Genomic DNA, 18,136 nt, shown 5'->3' with positions numbered 1-18,136 from the left:
AATTTACCGAACGGTAAATTTACCGATTCTGCCCCCTACATCTCAAATTCCTTTTACCGGTCGGTAACGGCCGAATTCGGCCGTTACCGACCGGTAAAACCCTACCTACATCTGGCCCAAAGACGCTGGAAAATTATTCTTTTTGAGAGATAATGCAATGTTACCTGATGAGCTGTGAAGTGTTGTGCTTTTCATGGACACTTAAAAAAAAATAATGCACTAGGTACAATGCATATTACTCAGATCTACATTTTTGAAGCACTTTTTTTATCTTGAACCTAAATCTTTTTGTGCACTTTGGGGCAGCTTATCTATATTATGTAACAATAGTTAAAAATAACGAAGTACACATTCGCAGTGCTTTCTGTCACAGGCTGCGATCTCGTACCCTGAAAACACATGTCACTATTTCCTACTGTACCAATCAGAATTCATATTAATGATAGGGATCCCACTAACCAATGTAAAATAGCGCATCTCTCACTGATTAGTTTAAGTTGCATTTAGTTTTCATATAAGGTATGTGATATTTTAAATGCAATTATTGAAGGTGAATTACCAACAAAATGATTACATACTTTTTTGTTCTTTTTGGCTACACCTTTGATCCCGCCCCCACCCCTCACGCTCACTGACCCCGGTGTGTGTGGCTAGTTTTATAGTCAGCTGGGCTGGTTTTTACCGTTCATTTCCCTGAAATGAAAACAATAATTTCCAGCTCCAACCTCAAATCCATGCAGTCTTACATACCTTGCAAAACACTTACAAAGCATGCTTTAACAAGTTCAGAACTGCCATAGTTTACCGACATGAGGCAGTTTTTAGGTTTCGCCTACAGCGTATATACATTGTCAGTGAAAAATATTGTAAATAAAGCAAAGCTTAAAAATAGGCTTGGAGTTTGGCACAAATTACTTACCATTACTTACCATTGGTTGACCTCCATATCACTCGTTTCCTTGCTCTTTACTGGTCACATCTCCTACTTCCTGCCAGCTGCTCACCTCATCCTGCATTCTTTGTGGGAATGCTGTCCCAGCTGTTTAGCATGGACCTACCACAGCTATGTTCTATGTTCTATGTTAGAAAATTTGTAAAGCGCACTTACACCATAGGTCTCTTGGCGCTGATCCTACATAAGCTGCTACGGGGGCCGGTTAACCAGTTTGTCCGAAGAGCCAGGTTTTTAAGGCTTTTCTGAATGCCAACAGGCTATCACAGTTCCTGACTGATAGAGGAAAAGATTTCCAAAGTCTGGGAGCCAAATAGGCAAACCTACGCCCGCCTTGACGTTTTAATTTGATCGAAGGAATGGACAGAAGATGAAGATGGGGGGAGCGAAGATTACGAGTAGGAACATGTCTCGAGATTTAGCTGTTGAGAAATCTGGGACTAGTGCAATGTAGAGCCTTAAAGATTATACAGCCCGATTTAAATGCGGAGCGTTGCGCCATAGGTAGCCAATGTAGAGTGCGCAGCAACAACCTGGCAGACTGCCATCTTGGCTGCTTATAGATCAGTCTCGCCGCTTGGTTCTGAATTATTTGTAGGCGGTTTACCAGACCAAGAGGAAGGCCAGTATACAGAGAATTGGAGAAATCAAGGCGGGAGAGTACCAGCGCAATCACCACCTGAGTCAAGGCTTGATGAGATAACAAATAGGCGATCTTTCTTATTTTTCGTAGTTGGAACAAAGAGGAAGAAATAACCGTGCCCACATGGCCCCTCAAGGAAAGATCGGAGTCTATTGTTACTCCCAGACTTTTCACTGATAGAGACGGAACAGGAGGGGGGCCTAAGGTGCCTGGCCAAAAGTGAGGTCCCCAACTAATAAGTCTCTTCCCAGGCAACACCAATTCGGTTTTCCCCGGGTTCAGTTTTAGTTGGTTCTGGTCCATCCAGCCTTGAATATGCAGCATTGTGTCCTGGAATTCAGCAGCTGCATTTTGGGAGTCCAGCTTAAAAACCAGCTGAAGGTCATCGGCATAGTTAAATACAATTGCGTTCCTAGCCTTAAGTGAATGAATCAGGGGGCGGATGTACAGATTAAACAACAGCTTCCTGTTTGCAGCTAGTATCCTCCCAATGGCTGCACTCTGCTCCAGGTGTTATTTTTTATTTTTTTGCCCGTCACTCTATGAGAGTACAAGGCGCTGTATGGTCTCCCCACCTTGGCCATCCTCCCACAGACCAGTGTTGCTTCTCGCTCTCCCTAGCACACTTGTGTTTGTTCCCCCTGCCCTCCTCCTGAGGTTTTTTTTGTTCCCCACCAACCCCGTCCTCAAATAGTTGTCTGTTTAGATTCCCATCACCTGACACTCCTCCCACTATACGTTTTGCCCCTCACCCTGCACCAGCTGTCTGTTTTGTTACTCCCAACTCCCGTTGTCCTTATTGGAAAATTGACATAGCCAATAGGTCCTGCAGAGGCAAAACCTATTGGCTTTGCCAATGCTTGTTAACTATTTAATTCACTAAAATTGCCACTTTTATTTTCATGCCTGGCCTATTTCTGTCCCAGCCCGACCCTGGACTTGCACAGTCCTCATTGTATAATTATATTTAGTGATTTTCTGCCCCTTAAGGGAAATCTAGTTTATAAAGCTGATTATCCCTCCATTGAGGAGGCTACTTTGATGGATTTTAAAGACATTTGAGTAGCAGAACTGCTAATTAAACTTCAGAAGCAGTTTCTACATAGCAGAACCCTGTGACCCTGTGCTGCTTGGGTTAGGGGCAGATTTACTATGTTTTGACAGCGAGCAGCGGAGCAACCAATTTACTGCATCGCGTTGTATCAAAGTGTGAGAGAAAAAACAGTAGCATATTTACTAAGATATGGCACTGTTTTTCTTTTCCCCCAGCACTGACGCATTTTAGGCTATCATGAGCCGACATACATACCCTTCCGCCACAATGCAAAGGTGTGTGCATTCTGTCAGGCATAGGTTTTGTACTGGAAGGTGACCCTTTCATTACAAATACTATACTTCCCTGCTTTTCCCACTTCCTATGAGGACTATAGAGCGCAACACACATTCAAAGTTTTAAAAATCGGGGGTGTGTGCTCCCATCCTCCTTCTGTTTGAAAAGGTTCCCTTGAGCTACTGAGCTGACAAGCTTGCGTTGAGACCTGGCAAGACTTTGGACAGCATTTCCAGCACCCCCAAAACGACTTGTTGTTCTTTACTGATGAAGCAATTAATCCAGAAACACCAGGGGTGAAAAATTAAATACTACTACTGAAGTACGTGTTATCCTTCACTGCAATACCATGATGCATTGAAGCAAATTGAGTGCTGGGATTTGAGGCAGTGTGCTCCCCCTCCTTTAGTTTTAAAAGTTGCTCCATCGTTATGCCTGCCTCAAGGAGATCTAATGTTTTTCCTCAAATCCCTGTCTACAGATGTTCGTAGACAGGGATTCTCCTCTAACTCATCAGTGGTTGCATGGCACAAAGTAGGGCATATCTGTGGTGTGCATTGTTTTAGCAACTTTCCAATCCAAATCACGATTTGCATTGGAATGTAAATCCCACAACACCTTGTGCAGGGTTGTGCCACTTTAGAGGTGCAAACCCAACTCAGTTTTAGTAAATTGGGCCAGAATCTTTAAACTGGTACCTGTCAATATTTTTATGACGATTTGTGTTCTTACTGCAAGTTAATGAACGGTCACTGAATGACAAATGCAGAGCAAATGTTGCTGTACTGTGTAAAATTAGAAGGCATCGTGGAAGTCCAAGAGTAGGGGCTCCTACAGCATGTGAGAAAAATGGTTTGTGTCCGGCATTGAGCACACTAGATTTCTGTAGACATGTTCCAAGTTTTTAAAGAAGCTGTAAATCTTCCCTAAAACCCATCATTAATTGTAGAGTGATAAACCATTATCTTTAAAATTTGCAGACACCTAACATTTCAGAAGTGACTGAAAGAATTGATGGGCAATTCCCCTTATTGCACATTACTGTTTTTATCTAAATGCTAAGGCAATTTTCACTTGCTCTGCTGCACCTCGCATTTATGTGCAGCGATGTTCACAGCACCATGGGTTAGAACTTCACGCACTTCATCTAACACCTTCCATATCGGCCACACCACAACCGATATCCTATTCAACCATGTAGTCCAAAAGGGTGCCCAGAATCGCACTACAAATCTGAATACATTACAGTGTTGAGCACTATGTATATACAAGAGAGTTAAACATCCACATTAGTGTTCCTCTTCCACAGGCATCACAAGTGTTGAGGTGTAAATGAGGACCTCTTAGTGGCAGCAATGGTGGGGGCACCTGGCTCTGACCAACTTATCCTGCCCTATTACCTCAGTGTGGCGTGGGTGTTAGGGAGTCTCACCCTGTGATTTTAGTCAGTGGTGTAGCTATTTTAGTGGCAGCCGGGGCAAAGGCACCAAGGCCAAGTCTAAGGAGACAACTACTCTGCTCTGCACTGGCTGCATTTTATTTAACAGGCTTTTGTTAAGGTTTATTTTTGGAGTGCCCCCCTGGGCTTAGGTCTGTGCAGTCTCTTCCTCAGGAAGGGGCTGGGAAACAGTAATTGTCATAGAGGGAGAGACAGGCTCCCAGCAGGTACTGGTAAACCCAGAACTGAGGCTACACTAGAGCAAAGGTCATGCACTCTATTCAATATTTTTGTGCAAAGGGCTCGTATTGAGGTAGAAAGGAAAAGAGAACGAAGAGAAAGGGTGGAAAGTGATAGGTGCGGTGAGAAGGCAGCAAAAATGAAAAAACAGAAGGGTGGAACACCAAAGTGATGGCTAAGAAGAGGTTGGTAGGGGGAGGGCTGCTATGGAGGTGAGATGTTAAGGAAATAAAGGAGGTACATGGAACAGTAGATGATAATGGGATATGAAGTAGAGAAAATAAAGAGAAGTGACAGTGTGAAAAAATCAACAAGCGTTTGCAATGCAATAGGTCTCGCATTAGGAAAGTTTGAGGTATTGGTATTGTAAATTACAATTTTTTTATTTATGTGTTGGTTTTGAAAATAGCGAAATTAATAGCTTTGTCATTTACAATGCCAATAGTTTTAACGTGACACCTATAGCATTTGTAATGCAATATGTGTTGTATTTACATGACTTAGATGTATTATTATTGCAAATAACAATGGCTTTTAATTTTTTTAATAATTAATACTTAAATAAAAGTTATTGTAATTTATAATGGCAATAGCTTAAACTTTTGTAAATAACTTTTGGGAAGATTATGTTCAGTGTATTTTATTGTGATGAAAATCCAAGAACTGAAGTGAAACATTAACATCTTTTTGTGACATTTGTAATAAAGCTTGAAACATTGAGAGAACATATTTGAACCAGTTGTTGTTGAATGGTTGCACAGATTGATGCTGAGATGGTGCGGAGTGATGTTGTGGTGGTGCTGAGTGGTGCTGTGGTGGTGCTGAGTGGTGCTGTGGTGGTGCTGGGTGGTGCTGAGTGATGCTGTGGTGGTGCTGAGTGGTGCTGTGGTGGTGCTGAGTGGTGCTGTGGTGGTGCTGAGTTGTGCTGTGGTGGTGCTGAGTGGTGCTGTGGTGGTGCTGAGTGGTGCTGTGGTGGTGCTGAGTGATGCTGTGGTGGTGCTGAGTTGTGCTGTCGTGGTGCTGAGTGGTGCTGTCGTGGTGCCGAGTGGTGCTGAGTGATAATGTGGTGGTGCTGAGTGATAATGTGGTGGTGCTGTGGTGGTGCTGAGTGGTGCTGTGGTGGTGCTGTGGTGGTGCTGAGTGATAATGTGGCAGTGCTGAGTGATAATGTGGCAGTGCTGAGTGATAATGTGGTGGTGCTGAGTGATAATGTGGTGGTGCTGAGTGATGCTGTGGTGGGGCTGAGTGATGCTGTGGTGGTGCTGAGTGGTGCTGTGGTGGTGCTGAGTGGTGCTGAGTTGTGCTGGGGTAGTGCTGAGTGGTGCTGTGGTGGTGCTGAGTTGTGCTGTGGTGGTGCTGAGTGGTGTTGTGGTGGTGCTGAGTGATGCTGTGGTGGTGCTGAGTGGTGCTGTGGTGGTGCTGAGTGGTGCTGTGGTGGTGCTGAGTAGTGCTTAGTGATAATGTGGTGGTTCTGAGTGATAATGAGGTGGTGCTGAGTGGTGCTGTGGTGGAGCTGAGTGGTGCTGTGGTAGTGCTGAGTGGTGCTGTGGTGGTGTTGAGTGGTGCTGTCGTGGTGCTGAGTGGTGCTGTCGTGGTGCCGAGTGGTGCTGAGTGATAATGTGGTGGTGCTGAGTGATAATGTGGTGGTGCTGTGGTGGTGCTGAGTGGTGCTGGGGTGGTGCTGTGGTGGTGCTGAGTGATAATGTGGCAGTGCTGAGTGATAATGTGGCAGTGCTGAGTGATAATGTGGTGGTGCTGAGTGATAATGTGGTGGTGCTGAGTGATGCTGTGGTGGGGCTGAGTGATGCTGTGGTGGTGCTGAGTGGTGCTGTGGTGGTGCTGAGTGGTGCTGAGTTGTGCTGGGGTAGTGCTGAGTGGTGCTGTGGTGGTGCTGAGTGATGTTGTGGTGGTGCTGAGTGGTGCTGTGGTGGTGCTGAGTGGTGCTGTGGTGGTGCTGAGTGGTGCTTAGTGATAATGTGGTGGTTCTGAGTGATAATGAGGTGGTGCTGAGTGGTGCTGTGGTGGTGCTGAGTGGTGCTGTGGTAGTGCTGAGTGGTGCTGTTGTGGTGCTGTGGTGGTGCTGAGTGATAATGTGGTGGTGCTGAGTGATAATGTGGTGGTGCTGAGTAGTGCTGTGTTGGTGCTGTGGTGGTGCTGAGTGGTGCTATGGTGGTGTTGTGGTGGTGCTGAGTGATAATGTGGTGGTGCTGAGTGGTGCTGTGGTGGTGCTGAGTGGTGCTGTGGTGGTGATGAGTGGTGCTGTGGTGGTGATGAGTGGTGCTGAGTGATAATGTGGTGGTGCTGAGTGATAATGTGGTGGTGCTGAGTGGTGCTGTGGTGGTGCTGAGTGTTGCTGTGGTGGTGCTGAGTGGTGGTGCTGTGGTGGTGCTGAGTAATAATGTGGTGGTGCTGAGTGATAATGTGGTGGTGCTGAGTGGTGCTGTGGTGGTGCTGAGTGGTGCTGTTGTGGTGCTGAGTGGTGCTGAGTGATAATATGGTGGTGCTGTGTGATAATGTGGTGGTGCTGAGTGATAATGTGGTGGTGCTGGGTGATAATATGGTGGTGCTGAGTGATGCTGTGGTGGTGTTGAGTGATGCTGTGGTGGTGCTGAGTGGTGCTGTGGTGGTGCTTAGTGGTGCTGTGGTGGTGCTGAGTGGTGCTGTGGTGGTGCTGTGGTGGTGCTGAGTGGTGCTGTGGTGGGGATGAGTGGTGCTGAGTGGTGCTGTGGCGGTGCTGAGTGATAATGTGGTGGTGCTGAGTGATTATGTGGTGGTGCTGAGTGGTGCTGTGGTGGTGCTGAGTGGTGCTGTGGTGATGCTGAGTGGTCCTGTGGTGGTGCTGAGTGGTGCTGTGGTGGTGCTGAGTGATAATGTGGTGGTGCTGAGTGATAATGTGGCGGTGCTGAGTGGTGCTGTAGTGGTGCTGAGTGATGCTGTGGTGGTGCTGAGTGGTGCTGTGGTGGTGCTGAGTGGTGCTGTGGTGATGCTGAGTGGTCCTGTGGTGGTGCTGAGTGGTGCTGTGGTGGTGCTGAGTGATAATGTGGTGGTGCTGAGTGATAATGTGGCGGTGCTGAGTGGTGCTGTAGTGGTTCTGAGTGATGCTGTGGTGGTGCTGAGTGGTGCTGAGTGGTGCTGTGGTGGTGCTGAGTGGTGCTGTGGTGGTGCTGAGTGATAATGTGGTGGTGCTGAGTGATAATGGGGTGGTGCTGAGTGGTGCTGTGGTGATGCTGAGTGATGCTGTGGTGATGCTGAGTGGTGCTGTGGTGGTGCTGAGTGATAATGTGGTGGTGCTGAGTGGTGCTGTGGTGGTGGTGCTGAGTGGTGCTGTGGTGGTGCTGAGTGGTGCTGAGTTGTGCTGTGGTGGTGCTGAGTGGTGCTGTGGTGGTGCTGAGTGGTGCTGTGGTGGTGGTGAGTGATGCTGTGATGCTGTGGTGGTGCTGAGTGGTGCTGTGGTGGTGCTGAGTGATGCTGTGGTGGTGCTCAGTGGTGCTGTGGTGATGCTGAGTGGTGCTGTGGTAGTGCTGAGTGGTGCTGTGGTGGTGCTGAGTGATGCTGTGGTGGTGCTGAGTGGTGCACATAGCACAAATCAACAAGCTTATTTCCCAATATCACAGAAACAAACCCAATCTATGATCAACAGTCCTTTAGCCAGAAAACAAAAAAAACGAAACAATGAGAGAAGAATGGGGGGGGGGGGGCAATAAAAAAGGGGGATACAGTTGTATTATTAGTTATTAGCCTACCTGAGTAAAAAACAGCGCCGTTTTTTTGATGAATGTTTGGGATGCTGTTCAACCTGTGAAGTTAAAAAAGCCTCTTTAAAGAAGCACTCACTTGGTGTTTGGGACCGATCACTATTCCACCTTCCTGATAAGGAGTCATTGCTCTAAGAGCCCACCTGAGCGCGAGCTTCCGAAAGGACCAAACATCATGAAAACAAAAGGCACCGAAACCCACAGTCTGGCTGTCCCGCCATCTATTGCCGAATCACTGCTATCAGCTGAAGAAGGGCAGGGGAGACACAGATCAGCTGCCACGCACCAGGAACTATGAAATACAGAGCATTGATCAGAATACACCAACAAAAACTCATAAACCAAAAACAACATGTAATAAAACGAAACTAACGACATTAGTCCCACCTTTCAAATGGTGTAACATTTATTTTCTCAACATTGTATCGTGTAAAATGAAATACCTTCGACCTGAAAGAACAATAACCTGCATGAAGGCCAATGTTCAAAGTATACTTCGAGGCACTGAAAAGCATCCCCGCAGTCAGGAGCGGATCCTGTGACAGAGACACCTAGAAGGAGCATGGCAGCATCGGACCTCAATGTATGTGGCAATATACATCTGCAAGCCCGAACCGCAGAGATCTTCTTGCTCAGACTGCCCAGCGACGGGGAAGCTCTGTTTTCTGGAAGTACCGGAATGAGATACTCTGACGGGCACTGAGAGCTGTCGACACCCATAGCTTCTACAGTTGTGTGTCCAATTATCTATTCAAGAAAACTATGGAGAGTTTAAACATCGTGTGATCCGTATGGAAGCGATAGGAATTCCCTGAAGCAAGCTCGAACAGGAGAGTAGGTTATGACGGAATCTACTGGAAGCACAAATGGGCAGAGGAACAAGAGCTACACGAGTGCGAGATAGTGCTGAAAATCACCAGATTACTGAAAAAAACAAGGGAAAAACGAGTCTAACAGAGGGCAGAAGGGCACAAAAAACGAGTCTAACAGGGGGCATAAAGGCACAATAAAATGGAATGGAATGGAATGAGGATTTGTAGAGCGCGTTGGCTACCCAGGGGCGTCCCAGCACTGCGAAGAGATTGAGTTGGGCCAGAGGGCTGGAATAGGTGGAGCTGAATGAAGATTTAAACCGAGGTTTTTCTGACGAGCCAAGTTTTAAGAAGCCTACGGAAGGTGAGAAGGTTGGGTTCTGATCTTATTGGGAGGGGAAGAGAGTTCCAAGCCTTGGCTAGGTTGTAAGAAAGCGAGCGGCCTCCACACCTGGCCCTTCTAATGCGTGGAACTGAGGCGAAGTGGGAGGTCGCGGATCTGAGGGGGCGGGATGGCTGATAGGGTTCCATCAAGGGGGAATTGATGGAGGGACCTGTTCCCCAGTAAGAGCGGTGTGCGATGCACATACTCTTGAATTCGATTCTGGATCTCACCGGGAGCCAGTGGAGGTCCCTCAATCTGGCTCTGATTGAGGTTCGGCGAGGGATATTCAGGAGGATTCTTGCCGCACAATTTTGAATGACCTGAAGTTTATTGAGTGTGGACTGTGGAGCCCCAAGATATAGGGCATTTCCACAGTCCAAGAGAGAGAGGATTAATCCTTGAACCATGATGCATCTTGAGTGAAATGGAAGGAGAGAGAGAATCTTACGGAGTAGTCTCATCAGCCCGAAGCAGGTGGCAGCGAGCTTGGTAGCTTGATGGTTGAAGGTGAGATTTTGGTCGAGCCAGATCCCCAGACTCTTTATTTGCTCCTTGGGTTGTGGGGGACTTCCTAAACAGAGGGGCCAGATCGAGTCAATGGATTTCGTGAGGTTATTACCAAGGAGCATTACCTCTGTTTTGTCCCCGTTGAGCTTTAAACAAGAGCCGGACATCCAGGCGGCGACAGCTTCCAGGCATTTGTGTAAGCTGTGATGTGAGTTGAGGGGTGGGTCCAGTGCTACCACCAGCTGCGTGTCGTCCGCATAGGTGACAATCTTCACGCCGAAGGGGCGGACGACATCAGCTAGAGGACATAGGTAGACATTAAAAAGGGTAGGGCTCAGGGAGGAGCCCTGAGGCACTCCACAATTGAGAGGTTTACTGGAAGAGGTGAAGTCCCTCTCAAAGACTTGGAAGGATCTGTCTGTGAGAAAGGACCTCATCCAATTGAGTGCTATGCCTGACACTCCTATTTTGTCCAGGCGATGAAGTAGGGTATTATGATTGACAGTGTCGAAGGCGGCACTTAGGTCGAGTAGGACGATGGCAGTGGACCCCCCACCGTCCAGGATCCTTCTTGCCTCCGCCGTCACAGCAATCAGTGCAGTCTCCGTTCCATGACGAGGCCTGAAGCCGGTCTGGGAAAGATCCAGAATGTTATTGGCTTCCAGGAAGTCAGAAAGAACGGAGTTAACATGCTTCTCGAGAAGTTTACTAAGCCATGGCAAGAGTGAAATTGGTCGATAGTTGGCGGGGTTAGATTGATCGAGGCTGGTTTTTTTTAATAGAGCTTTGACCATTGCTCTTTTCCATAGAGGTGGAACAATGCCAGTGTGGAGGGAGGAGTTGAGCAGGTCTTTGATGGTGGGTGAGATCTGATGGATTATCTGGGTGAGAGCACTGGGGGGAGCTGGGTCGATAGGTGATCCAGATTTGACCTGTCCCATGAGTTTTTCCAGATCAGTAAGGTCTAATGGAGGAAAGCGGTTGAGAACATAGGGAGGGACTGTCGTGCGGCCTATGTTGGCAGAGTCTGTAGACAAGGTGACGTGGTGGGGAAAGGAAGAGTTGATGGTTTCTATCTTCTGGTGGAAAAACTCGGCTACTTCCTCACAATGGATCTGAGTGTTATTATGGTCTTTTGGGGCCTCAGGAAGTTGCAAGAGGGATGTGGCTATCCGGTAGATCTCCTTAGGTTTGGACGCTGCCTTCTCGATCTTATGTTCAAAATATTTAGCCTGAGCTAGATGGATGTCTGCTTTATAGTTTTTAATTGCTGTTCGGTAGCTCGTTCTGTCTGCTGGGAGGTAGTTAAGGCGCCATTTCCTTTCAAGTCGTTTACAGATACGTTTGGCCTCTCGTAGATCAGCCGTATACCACGGGGCTCTGGGATTGCCCCGCTTAGGATGGGAACTTTTTAGTGGTAATACTAGATCTAAGGAGCTGATTATCCAACTGTTATAGTTCTCGTTGTCTTGAATGGGGATAGATGTGTTGGTAGGTTTGGTACATTTTAGGAAATCCTGCCACTCAGATAGAGGGATTTTAGACCAATTGCGCGATCGGCGAATCGTCGGGGGTTTGAGGGGGAGGTGATGGGACAGGGTCCAGGTGAACGGGATAAGGAAGTGGTCTGACCAGGGAAGGGTGGAAGGGTTTCCAACGTGAAGGTTTTGGCAATTACTAAAGATGGGGTCAAGGAGATGTCCTTTTAAGTGGGTGGGCCCACGGACATGTTGGTTAAATTCGAGGGCATTTAAACTGGAGGATAGTTCTCCGGCTGTGGAGTTGTTAAGGTCATCCAGGTGGATGTTAAGGTCACCCAAGATTGTAAAATTGGCAGAGCTGACTGCAAAGCTTGCAGCTATCGAGGCGAGATCGGATAGAAACTGCCCATGTCATCCTGGCGGACGGTATATGAGCATACCCGAAAAGGTATGTGTGGCGCTGAATTTTATAAAAAAAGGAAGGCATTCGCAGTCTGGAAAGGTGACGGAGGTACTGGTGACAACGTAATCTGATTTGTAAATTACTGCTAGACCGCCGCCAGTGCCTGTTTTACGGTCAAGGCGGAGTATTTGGTAACCAGGAGGGAGTGCTTGTACCAAATCAGGTTCAGAGTGTTCCTGTAACCATGTCTCTGTGATGAAAAGGACGTCTGGGCTTGCCTCCTCTAACAATAGGGAAATTTCCGTAGAGTGTTTGGGAAGTGATCGACAGTTAAGCAGAAGCATAGAGAGTAATGTGGGTTTCTTTGCAATATGGGATGAAAAATGAAATCCACATTGGTTACAGGCGGAGTGTTGGATAGAGGGGTCCCATGTATGTAAGCATAGTGACGAAACTGTCTGGTTTAATTGGCGCAGGAATTGCGAGTGGTAGGTGATGGTCTGACGTGATGGCTGATCAGGGGGGGTGGCCCCTGGCCCCGGTCGGTCGCGGACGGGCGCAGACGGGCTTACCTTTGGCGTGCCTTTGGCGCGCAAACGTCGCGCCCGCTGCACTCACCCGCTGCGCGACCGGAATATGCACATGATTTATACTGCTCCAAGTTTTGAGGACCGTGGGGGCGTGGCCTCGAAAGGGGGCGTGGCCTCTGCTCTTGGCGAGATGGTGCCCAAGGAGTGTTTTGGGAATTAAGTGCCTCGTCAGTGCTAGTTCCGCTGCGTCTGATCACTTGTGCCCAGGATGGTAAGTGCTTTAAAATACACAAGAAATAAGTGACAAATGCAATTTTTAAAAAAGTGGCTCGCTCCCGGCTTCCGCCTCAGGAGCACAACTTCAAGCTTCTTCCCGGCACCCTAAAATCGGTGTCTTTAGTAGGAGTCGGCAGGGGGGCGTGGCCTCGAAAGGGGGCGTGGCCTCCGCACTTGGCGAGATGGCGCCCAAGGAGTGTTTTGGGAATTAAGTGCCTCGTCAGCGCTAGTTCCGCTGCGTCTGATCGCTCGTGCCCAGGATGGTAAGTGCTTTAAAATACACAAGAAATAAGTGACAAATGCAATTTTTAAACAAGTGGCTCGCTCCCGGCTTCCGCCTCAGGTGCACAACTTCAAGCTTCTTCCCGGCGCCCTAAAATCGGCGTCTTTAGTAGGAGTCGGCAGGGGGCGTGGCCTCGAAAGGGGGCATGGCCTCCGCTCTTGGCAAGATGGTGCCCAAGGAGTGTTTTGGGAATTAAGTGCCTCATCAGCGCTAGTTCCGCTGCGTCTGATCACTTGTGCCCAGGATGGTAAGTGCTTTAAAATACACAAGAAATAAGTGACAAATGCAATTTTTAAAAAAGTGACTCGCTCCCGGCTTCCGCCTCAGGAGCACAACTTCAAGCTTCTGCAAAATAACGGTGCAAAATAACAAGCATTTGCACCGCGCGGCTGTCAAAGTGACGCCGCGCGGCAATAAATCAAGTGCATTGGCGGGGGAGCAGCAGCTTTTGATGTGCGAGCGAGTGGGAGGGAATGCATGTGAGGTACTCAAGCACGCGCTGGGGATGCGTCGCGCTTGAGTACCTCACATGCATTGGGGACAATCCTCGCTGGTTTCAAGAGCTGTTTTGGCTACTATACTCTCGCAAAACAACGCATGCGCGTTGGTTCAGCGAGACCTAAAAAGGAAATAGGAAAGACAGAATACAAAGAAAGATGAGAGGGTAGAGAAATGGAGAAAAGATCGAAATAAGGAAGGGAAAGAAAGAAAAGGTATATGATAGGAAAGGAGAACAAATTTAAAGGACAGAAACAATAGAAAAATAGATAGTTAAGGAGGAGATTTGGGAGTAGATAGAAGGCATGTGTGGAGTATGAGCCATGGAAGTGAGATGGAAAAAAGATTAATTGAAAAAGCAAGAAATGGCGGGAAAAAGAAATAAAGGTGATTGAAACATAGCAAGGAGTTGAAAACAGAGGGGAACAAAAGAAGGAAGGCAAAGACGATGAGAACAAACAAATAGGCGTAGGATATAGATTGAAGAGAGCGGAGACTGGATGAGGGAGAAGTGGGGGCAAGGGAAAAGGGAGAAAGAAAAGTGTGGAGGGTAAAGATCAAAGAGAAGACAAAAACTATCAAAAAGGACAAAGGAGATAAAGATAAGCGCGAGAGATAGAGTTGAAGTGGATAGAGTCGAGAAAGGGTACAAGGAGGTGATAAGAGAAGAAAGGAGAGAGAAAAGGTAGAAGATAGGTAGGATGATTAATTGCACCAGTTACGAGAGCTTTAAATTTCTAGGGCTGCAAGGAGCCCACTGCATCTCTGCGATGGGTGTCTTACTACCAAGCCAGAGGCACGTGTGTCAATTCTTTCTGATTTCCCTTAGGACCTATGGCACCCTTGCTACACCACCAATTTTTATAGCTTGCAGACTTGGCATACTTGTATATTAAGGGGCTGGTTCACAAAGCTACACTTTTGTGTAAGTTTACGAGTGTTTGGTATTCACAAAGGGATTTACGGCTAGTATCTTTACAAGTGCGGATTTTCTGAACATAAAGATATAACACTTCTATCTTTTTATGTGCGGAGACTCCGCACTCGTAAAGATACTACTCATAAATCCCTTTGTGAATACCAAACGATCAGAAACTTACACAAATGTGTGTTTACCTTTGTGAATAAGGCCCTAGGTTATAGCTTGTTTTCTGTGGCCAAGCGGAGCTCCTTTATTGCCACGCATAGATGAAAATATTTAGAAGAAACATTGGTTATGACTTTCGAGCCTTACAGCATAATGAGAGTTGGGTCCCTCACTCATCTAGAAATCCAGGAATTGCTGTACTTTGAACAGTGGAGTCTTAGTCAGCTGTGCCATGGATGCATTTTTCCTTTCCTCCTTCCCATCTTCCAACAAGGCTGGTATTAGAGGGTCTGCACTACTTAGCCGCCCAAACTCGGCCAGTCCTTCAACATCATTCCCACTGGCTTTTGTTGAAGTTCAGTATTGTCATTCAAAAAATCAAAAATGAACCCCCCCACCTCCTCCAAAAAAACGCACTAAGAGAAAATTCCCAGCATGTGAGGGACATTTCTTATTTTGCAAAAACACTATAATTCCCTAACCCCATTCTAAGGGTTTGCATTACCTACCGGGAGGTTACGTTTAAATAAAATGTCAAAATGTGCTGAGAGGAAGTGCTCTTACTACTCCAGCTTCCTGGTGGAATACCTGCTAATCCTTGAATGAAAGCTTTAATGTTGTGCCCCCAGCACTTCATCCAGATACTTGTGGTGGCCCATCAATAGCTATTTTGGCATCACTTATGTGACTGCGCTAGTTGCAGTTCAGATCAGCTTGTTACTGGTTCCCGCCAAAAAGAGAGGCCTAGTAGTATCTCACTTTATTCCAAACGAGCAGCCTGCATGTGAACAGAAGCCTATTTGGGTGATTGTTTCTCACACTCTGGCGCAAACGGTGTTCCTACCTCTGCAGAGAATGAATCTGTATTCCCTAATCTTCGGTCTCTGGAGGTTCTTCTCAAAAAGAGAAATTGGCAGTTATGAACATTCTGCAAAATGCCCATGAAAAAGAAACAGTATTTTAATGTGGACTTTCACATGTATGCATTGTTGCTATTTCTGTTTATCTCTATTTATATTTTCCCAACTCATCATGGCGTCCTTGCATGTCTAGGCTGATCGTGTCAGAGTCATTCAAGGAACATAATTTAAAGATTTATATTGTCTCACGAGATGTGCCTTTCAAACTAATACCATTGTTTTCTGCATTCACTTCTGTGTTCTTGCATGTACTGTGAGATGTTTGTTGAATTGTTTTAGTACAGATGTTTTCAAGCATTGAATTATTTTAGGAGGAGCCTAGCGTAGCAGAGTATGCGCTGCTCACACTGCGAGGATGCTGTAGTTCAGTATGATTTTGAAGTGCTGTGGAAGCCTCTGTCCATATCTTCCATTGGCTGGTGTCATTGTCCATGTAAAATGTAGAAGGATCATTAACGGCGTAGCGGCCCGAGCGACCGACGGCACCAGCCCGAAGCCTTCGGCCGCCTCCTGCAAGCACGCACCCTAGGCACTGGGCCCGGCCCTGCCCTGGCACGCCCCGGCCGGCGGAGCGGTCCGCGGGCGCATGGGGTGCTCGGGTTTAGGACCAGGACTTCGGCTGGCCTCTTCCCCCCAGGGAGGGCCCGACTGATGCTTGAGGGACTGGGCGTGGGGGGCGTCCCTCATCCCCTGTCCCTCTCCGAGACAGAATCCAAGTTCACCTGGCATAGACCCCCCGAATGGTAGTGCATCCCTGGGCTGGTACCACCCCTCCCTCGAAAGGCCCTGTGGCCGGCTGGGCCCTCCTGCGCCCGAGTCCTGGCCTGACCAGGGTCTGGGCGACCGAGGAGCGGCCCTTCTCGTGCGGCAGGGCGGCCTGGGAGAGAAGGGGCCGAGGGCCTGCGATGGGACCCCGGATCCTCTTGGTGGGTGCTCTACGGGATGGGAAGCCACCTGGCTCTTCTCTTCCGGCACCTCCGACCCGGGCAAAGGGTGGGGTGGGCCGATCGCCAGCCCGCCGGCATGGCTCGGGCTGCCCGGTGACGGACGGCTGACGTGCAGGTGGAGCGACCCTCCCTCGTTGCCAGGAACCCGGTTTGGCCTGGTCCCGTGCGGCCAAGCAGAGGGGTTTTAAGACTTGCGCGGTCCCTCGGGGCTGCCTGCTTCCATTGCACCAGGAGCCCCCTTCCTCGCCCGTGGGTGGGTGGGGGGGACTCCCGGACCGAGCGCCTGGCAATGTTTTTGTCTCCCAACGGTGCAGTCTGACTCCCAGAGGGGAAGCCTTGAACGGGGCGCCCGGGCTGTCTCGCCGTGTGGGTGGCGGACGGACGGCGTCGCCTTCCTCCCGCCTCTCCTGCTCCCACAGGTGGGTGAACGTTTTCAAAAAGTTGCCTGTGACTCTTGCCGGTGGATCACTCGGCTCGCGCGTCGATGAAGAACGCAGCTTGCTGCGAGAATTATTGTGAATTGCAGGACACATTGATTATTGACACTTCGAACGCGCCTGTCTGAGGGTCGCTCGATCGTCAATCGCCCTGGTGCTTCCCTGGGACATGGCTGGGGCCGTCGCAGGGTTAGCTCCGCTTCCCCTTCTTCCCCCACAAGGTCAGACCCCCCGATCGCCCGTGGCAGGGTCCCTCGCCGGGTCCTGCCATGGATGTAAGCCGCCGGCGCGCCTGGACCCTGAGAAAGGGGCCCGGCGACCAGTCCACCCCAGGACGGGCCACGTGTGGCGCGTGTTTGTCTGTGGTGTCCCACAGGCTGCCCGTGCGCACGCGCCTCGGGCGCCCACCTCTGCGGCCGGCTTCCCGGGGAGGGTGAAAGCCTTCCAGATGCGATCCGGTGAAAGAGGGCGCGCGCTGCCGGGACACCAGGCCCCCCCTGCGCCGGCAGGGGGGCCTGGCCTTCCCCGGCAACCCCCTTTGACGCTCTGGCATCATTCTTCCAACTACGACCTCAGATCAGACGTGGTGACCTGCTAAATTTAAGCATATTACTAAGTGTAGGAAAAGAAACTAACCAGGATTCCCCCAGTAATGGCGAGTGAAGAGCCCAGCGTTGAATCCCCGCCCGGCGGTGGGCGCGGGAAATGTGGCGTAAAGAAGACCGACTCCCCGCAGACGGTGTTAGGCCGGTAGTGGCCCCCGGCCGGGTTGCTTGGGAATGCAGCCCAAAGCTGGTGGTAAACTCCATCTAAGGCTAAATACGGGCGCGAGACCGATAGCCAACAAGTACCATAAGGGAAAGTTGAAAAGAACTTTGAAGAGAGAGTTCAAGAAGGCGTGAAACAGTTGAGAGGTAAACGGGTGGGGTCCGTGCAGTCCGCCCCGAGGATTCAACACGGCGGGAAGGTCGGCATTTCCTCCATGGCGGTGCACCGCGAACGGCTCCAGGTCGGCTGGGAAGGCTTCGGGGTGGCAGGTGGCCCTCCGCTACGGCGGAGGGTGTTATAGCCCCCCTGGCAGCAGCTTCGCCGTGTCTGTGGGGCCGAGGGAGATTCGACCGCCTGCGCACCCTCCCCCAGGCACCCATCCCCAGCCGCCCCTCGGGGCGCGCCGGGGCGGTTGAAGGGGGAACGGAACCCCAAGCTCCCGCG

The 18,136-nt window shown here is 49.2% G+C and overlaps 1 pseudogene; it reads left to right on the top strand.

Moving 5' to 3' along the window:
* The first annotated feature begins 16,936 nt into the window (after window positions 1-16,936).
* On the top strand, window positions 16,937-17,058 carry LOC144764579 (5.8S ribosomal RNA; annotated as a pseudogene).
* The last annotated feature ends 1,078 nt before the right edge of the window (window positions 17,059-18,136 follow it).

Source organism: Lissotriton helveticus, chromosome 6 (genome assembly GCF_964261635.1).
Source record: "Lissotriton helveticus chromosome 6, aLisHel1.1, whole genome shotgun sequence".
NCBI classification, from domain to species: Eukaryota; Metazoa; Chordata; class Amphibia; order Caudata; family Salamandridae; genus Lissotriton; species Lissotriton helveticus.
The sequence above is the reverse complement of the archived record's forward strand: the minus strand, read 5'-3'. Positions and strand labels throughout refer to the sequence as shown.